Source organism: Schistocerca cancellata, chromosome 12 (genome assembly GCF_023864275.1).
Source record: "Schistocerca cancellata isolate TAMUIC-IGC-003103 chromosome 12, iqSchCanc2.1, whole genome shotgun sequence".
Lineage (NCBI taxonomy): Eukaryota > Metazoa > Arthropoda > Insecta > Orthoptera > Acrididae > Schistocerca > Schistocerca cancellata.
Window position 1 is genome coordinate 158,024,524 of NC_064637.1, and position 6,634 is coordinate 158,031,157.

A 6,634-nucleotide genomic window follows, 5' to 3' on the forward strand; every position below is an offset into this window, starting at 1 on the left:
GTCTCTCCTCAGTACTTCACTGGGAGAGCACCTCTGTTGTTACGGAATTGGAGTGATACTTATTGAGTCACTCGTGATTAAGCGTTGTTCACTGTGTTGGCCGCCACACTTATTGTGCAGTGTGAACACGGACAGAGTATTAGTTAAACACCTGCGAGCGAGTATTGAGAGGCATCGTGGTGGACTGGTTATCCGACCGGTGTACCACACCAGTAGTTAGACCAGGGGAGGATAGGAGTCCTTGGCTTCATCAAGGCGTAGGGAGAGCTTGATTGGCAGAGGTCAATCCAGATAGAAAGAGATAGTTGTGTTATTTGTTAGCAGCGAGTGACACAGGCTGCAGTCGTCGCAGCTCACGGTATTGTGCGCTACAGCGTATGTGAGGCCCATCTGTCCTCCATAACAGTACACTCCATTACATTTCTCATGTGACATCCTTGACCATTCCTAGAAGTTGTGTAGGCACGGCTCTCAGCCATTATGCCGAGTAAATAACATTCTTGAAGAAAAGGGAGAAAAGAGCCTTTCCATATTTGTAAAATAATAGCATTCCTATCCATAAGAGGCAATATACTGTTCCGAAAAGAACCCAGAAATTTCTTATTATTTTATAAGAAAAATTATCACTTGATTTCTCAGAATTTTTTGTAATACACTCCTGGAAATTGAAATAAGAACACCGTGAATTCATCGTCCCAGGAAGGGGAAACTTTATTGACACATTCCTGGGGTCAGATGCATCACATGATCACACTGACAGAACCACAGGCACCTAGACACAGGCAACAGAGCATGCACAATGTCGGTACTAGTACAGTGTATATCCACCTTTCGCAGCAATGCAGGCTGCTATTCTCCCATGGAGACGATCGTAGAGATGCTGGATGTAGTCCTGTGGAACGGCTTGCCATGCCATTTCCACCTGGCGCCTCAGTTGGACCAGCGTTCGTGCTGGACGTGCAGACCGCGTGAGACGACGCTTCATCCAGTCCCAAACATGCTCAATGGGGGACAGATCCGGAGATCTTGCTGGCCAGGGTAGTTGACTTACACCTTCTAGAGCACGTTGGGTGGCACGGGATACATGCGGACGTGCATTGTCCTGTTGGAACAGCAAGTTCCCTTGCCGGTCTAGGAATGGTAGAACGATGGGTTCCATGACGGTTTGGATGTACCGGGCACTATTCAGTGTCCCCTCGACGATCACCAGTGGTGTACGGCCAGTGTAGGAGATGGCTCCCCACACCATGATGCCGGGTGTTGGCCCTGTGTGCCTCGGTCGTATGCAGTCCTGATTGTGGCGCTCACCTGCACGGCGCCAAACACGCATACGACCATCATTGGCACCAAGGCAGAAGCGACTCTCATCGCTGAAGACGACACGTCTCCATTCGTCCCTCCATTCACGCCTGTCGCGACACCACTGGAGGCGGGCTGCACGATGTTGGGGCGTGAGCGGAAGACGGCCTAACGGTGTGTGGGACCGTAGCCCAGCTTCATGGTGACGGTTGCGAATGGTCCTCGCCGATACCCCAGGAGCAACAGTGTCCCTAATTTGCTGGGAAGTGGCGGTGCGGTCCCCTACGGCACTGCGTAGGATCCTACGGTCTTGGCGTGCATCCGTGCGTCGCTGCGGTCCGGTCCCAGGTCGACGGGCACGTGCACCTTCCGCCGACCACTGGCGACAACATCGATGTACTGTGGAGACCTCACGCCCCACGTGTTGAGCAATTCGGCGGTACGTCCACCCGGCCTCCCGCATGCCCACTATACGCCCTCGCTCAAAGTCCGTCAACTGCACATACGGTTCACGTCCACGCTGTCGCGGCATGCTACCAGTGTTAAAGACTGCGATGGAGCTCCGTATGCCACGGCAAACTGGCTGACACTGACGGCGGCGGTGCACAAATGCTGCGCAGCTAGCGCCATTCGACGGCCAACACCGCGGTTCCTGGTGTGTCCGCTGTGCCGTGCGTGTGAACATTGCTTGTACAGCCCTCTCGCAGTGTCCGGAGCAAGTATGGTGGGTCTGACACACCGGTGTCAATGTGTTCTTTTTTCCATTTCCAGGAGTGTATACCATAGCTCGCACGTTCACCGGATCTAACGTCCCCGGATTTCTTTCTGTGGGGAAAGTTGAAGGATATTTGCTGTCGTGATCCACCGACAACGCCTGACAACATGCGTCAGCGCATTGTCAATGCATGTGCGAACATTACGGAAGGGGAACTACTCGCTGTTGAGAGGAATGTCGTTACACGTATTGCCAAATGCATTGAGGTTAACGGACATCATTTTGAGCATTTATTGCATTAATGTGGTATTTACAAATAATCACGCTGTAATAGCATGCTTTCTCAGAAGTGATAAGTTCACAAAGGTACATGTATCAGATGGGAACAACCGAAATAAAATGTTCAAACGTACCTACGTTCTGTATTTTAATTTAAAAAACCTACCTGCTGCCAACTGTTCGTCTAAAATTGTGAGCCATATGTTAGTGACTATTACAGCGGCATCTATCACAAAGCGAAAAAAGTGGTCCAACTAAAACATTCATATTTCTTTACGTACTACACGAATGTGCTATAAAAATGGGGGTTCCTATTTTAAAAAAAGGCGCAGTTGATATCCGTTTGACCTATGGCAGCGCCGTCTAGCAGGCCAACCATAGCGCCATCTGGTTTCCCCCTTCAAGCTAGACAAGTTTCGTTCTTTGTAGTTTTTTTCGTTTGACGCTTATTTGGTGAGATATTTGGCCCGGTCACGATCAATGGACAATCCTGTATAATAATGAAAGGTCGGTCCTTTAAGTGGTATGAAACGACTACTGATAAAATTCAAATGAAACTCTGTATTCAAAAGTGATGCTCTAAAAGTCAACTGATTGTTCGGAGTAGTACACGCATGTTCTGAAAAAAAAACAGACCTTGGACGACTACAGATAGAACGGTCATATTCACAGGACATGTACATTAGTATGTTCTGCAGAAATGATTAACATGTTAGTCACCTCGATTCACCACGTGTTCTGTTGCCTAACAGGCACAGGGTCCGCCATGGGTCCTGGTAACTTGTTCTACGCATGATGGCATCGACGCACGGAAGGCGCGAATGGCGTTCTGTGATTTAGCCTTCCACGCTGCCTTCATCTGGTTCCAAAGTTCACGTGTGGTGGTCGGAATTTCATCACAGCACTGCTCCCGTCGTTTCACCATACCCCACACAATTTAAATTGGTGACTAATCTGCTGATATGGTGGGCCAAGGGCAAAACGCTTACATCGTGTGATACCAAGAAGGCACGTGTTAGTGCAGCAACATGTGGTCGTGCATTGTCTTGCTAAAAATGGCGACTGGAGTGTTGTGCAGAAATGGTATGGCTACGGGTCGCAGGACGCCATTCATGTAGGTCACTCAGGTCACAGTGCCCTGGACACGTGCCAACCACACCCCACAAGACCTCGAGTTGGAGCTTTATGTCTTGTTCGAATACAGTCACTGTGATATCGCTCCCCCAGTCTGTGGCGAATCAATATGCGACCACTATTTTCAAATAAACAGGATTCGTTAGAAAAGACTATCTGATGCCATTCCTGTTCCCAGTTACGTTGCATACACCATTGCCGTCTAGCATGTTTCGGAACATTCGTCAAAGGTAGGCGGAGAAGTGGACGACGCGGACGTAACCTTTTCCTTAATAAACGGCGACGGACTGTCATCCCTGATAGTGTACCATGTGTTACGTTGTTCTACTGTTGCGTCAGAGCCGAGCAGGGCCAATCGGATGATGGGTTGTGCGATCTGACCCTTCTCGTTGTATTCTACGGCGTTCCGTGAAACATTCTGCGCACACCCCTTGCACTGCCGAAACACGAGCAGCAGTTTCCCCTATGGATACATCACATTGTCTCACGCAAATAATGCGCTCTCTTTTAAACTCACTGATCTGATGGTACGGTTCGCGCATACCCCTGCGAGGCATCCCGCACATCTGCTCAACTCACACTCACGCATTACTTTCGGTTTATAGAATGAGAGGAGCAGGCAGATTTTATCGGTAGGTGGTGTTGCGTTACGATATCGATGTTGAACTTGAACCCGCAGACCGACATCAGTGTTAATCATTTCCGCAGAATTCACAAATCTACATGTCCTACAAATATGAACGTCCCATCTCTAGTCAATTTAGGTGTTCTGTTTTTTTTTTTCTGAGTGTATTGCAAGGGGAATCTCATCTCTCTATCAGAGCAATCCATGTAACAATACTAGTATCTGAGCTTCGTTACTACTGTAAGTAGGCTGTTCAGGTTTTTATATTGGTAACGCCACGTGGCGCACTGTATGAAAATCACTGGCTGTGCTGTGTGCAGTCTGTGGATGGTTGGCATTGTTGGAATATTCGCTATTGTAGTGTTGGGCTGTTGGCTGTTAACAGCGGGTAGCGTTGCGCAGTTGGAAGTGAGCCGCCAGCAGTGGTGGATGTGAGGAGAAAGATGGCGGAGTTTTGAGAGCGGACGATCTGGACGTGTGTCCATCAGAAAGAGTAAATTTGTAATATTGGTTATCATGGACTGATATATATATTACGAATTTTGAACGCTATTAAGGTAAATACACTCCTGGAAATTGAAATAAGAACACGGTGAATTCATTGTCCCAGGAAGGGGAAACTTTATTGACACATTCCTGGGGTCAGATAAATCACATGATCACACTGACAGAACCACAGGCACATAGACACAGGCAACAGAGCATGCACAATGTCGGCACTAGTACAGTGTATATCCACCTTTCGCAGCAATGCAGGCTGCTATTCTCCCATGGAGACGATCGTAGAGATGCTGGATGTAGTCCTGTGGAACGGCTTGCCATGCCATTTCCACCTGGCGCCTCAGTTGGACCAGCGTTCGTGCTGGACGTGCAGACCGCGTGAGACGACGCTTCATCCAGTCCCAAACATGCTCAATGGGGGACAGATCCGGAGATCTTGCTGGCCAGGGTAGTTGACTTACACCTTCTAGAGCACATTGGGTTTCACGGGATACATGCGGACGTGCATTGTCCTGTTGGAACAGCACGTTCCCTTGCCGGTCTAGGAATGGTAGAACGATGGGTTCGATGACGGTTTGGATGTATCGTGCACTATTCAGTGTCCCCTCGACGATCACCAGTGGTGTACGGCCAGTGTAGGAGATAGCTCCCCACACCATGATGCCGGGTGTTGGCCCTGTGTGCCTCGGTCGTTTGCAGTCCTGATTGTGGCGCTCACCTGCACGGCGCCAAACACGCATACGACCATCATTGGCACCAAGGCAGAAGCGACTCTCATCGCTGAAGACGACACGTCTCCATTCGTCCCTCCATTCACGCCTGTCGCGACACCACTGGAGGCGGGCTGCACGATGTTGGGGCGTGAGCGGAAGACGGCCTAACGGTGTGTGGGACCGTAGCCCAGCTTCATGGTGACGGTTGCGAATGGTCCTCGCCGATACCCCAGGAGCAACAGTGTCCCTAATTTGCTGGGAAGTGGCGGTGCGGTCCCCTACGGCACTGCGTAGGATCCTACGGTCTTGGCGTGCATCCGTGCGTCGCTGCGGTCCGGTCCCAGGTCGACGGGCACGTGCACCTTCCGCCGACCACTGGTGACAACAATGATGTACTGTGGAGACCTCACGCCCCACGTGTTGAGCAATTCGGCGGTACGTCCACCCGGCCTCCCGCATGCCCACTATACGCCCTCACTCAAAGTCCGTCACCTTCACATACGGTTCACGTCCACGCTGTCGCGGCATGCTACCAGTGTTAAAGACTGCGATGGAGCTCCGTATGCCACGGCAAACTGGCTGACACTGACGGCGGCGGTGCACAAATGCTGCGCAGCTAGCGCCATTCGACGGCCAACACCGCGGTTCCTGGTGTGTCCGCTGTGCCGTGCGTATGATCATTGCTTGTACAGCCCTCTCGCAGTGTCCGGAGCAAGTATGGTGGGTCTGACACACCGGTGTCAATGTGTTCTTTTTTCCATTTCCAGGAGTGTACATTGTTTGTTCTCTATCAAAATCTTTCTTTTGCTAACAATGCCTATCAGTAGTTAGTGCCTTCAGTAGTTTGAATCTTTTATTTAGCTGGCAGTAGTGGCGCTCGCTGTATTGCAGTAGTTCGAGTAACGAAGATTTTTGTGAGGTAAGTGATTTGTGAAGCGTATAAGTTAATTTAGTCAGGGTCATTCTCTTGTAGGGATTATTGAAAGTCAGATTGCGTTGCGCTAAAAATATTGTGTGTCAGTTTAAGCACAGTCATGTATAATTTTTCTAAGGGGACGTTTCACTACAATCTCAATAACACAAAAAAATGTTACGCGCTTGTCTATCTCACTGTTTCAACATTTCAAAAAAATTCTTCTCTCTCCATAATTGCATCAAAAATGCGCATACGGCAATTCCAGCAATTTCATATGACACTTATAAATCACATTTCTTGACCACTCTTCAAAATACGCCTGCCACTCAACACTGTTCAACTCAGAATTCGTGTGACTTCGCTAGCGGTCTCAGGCAGAGGCTGTGTAGCAACACAAAGATATTGTAGCAGTAGTCAACGATTACTCAGCTACATTGTTTTACCGCAGTCTA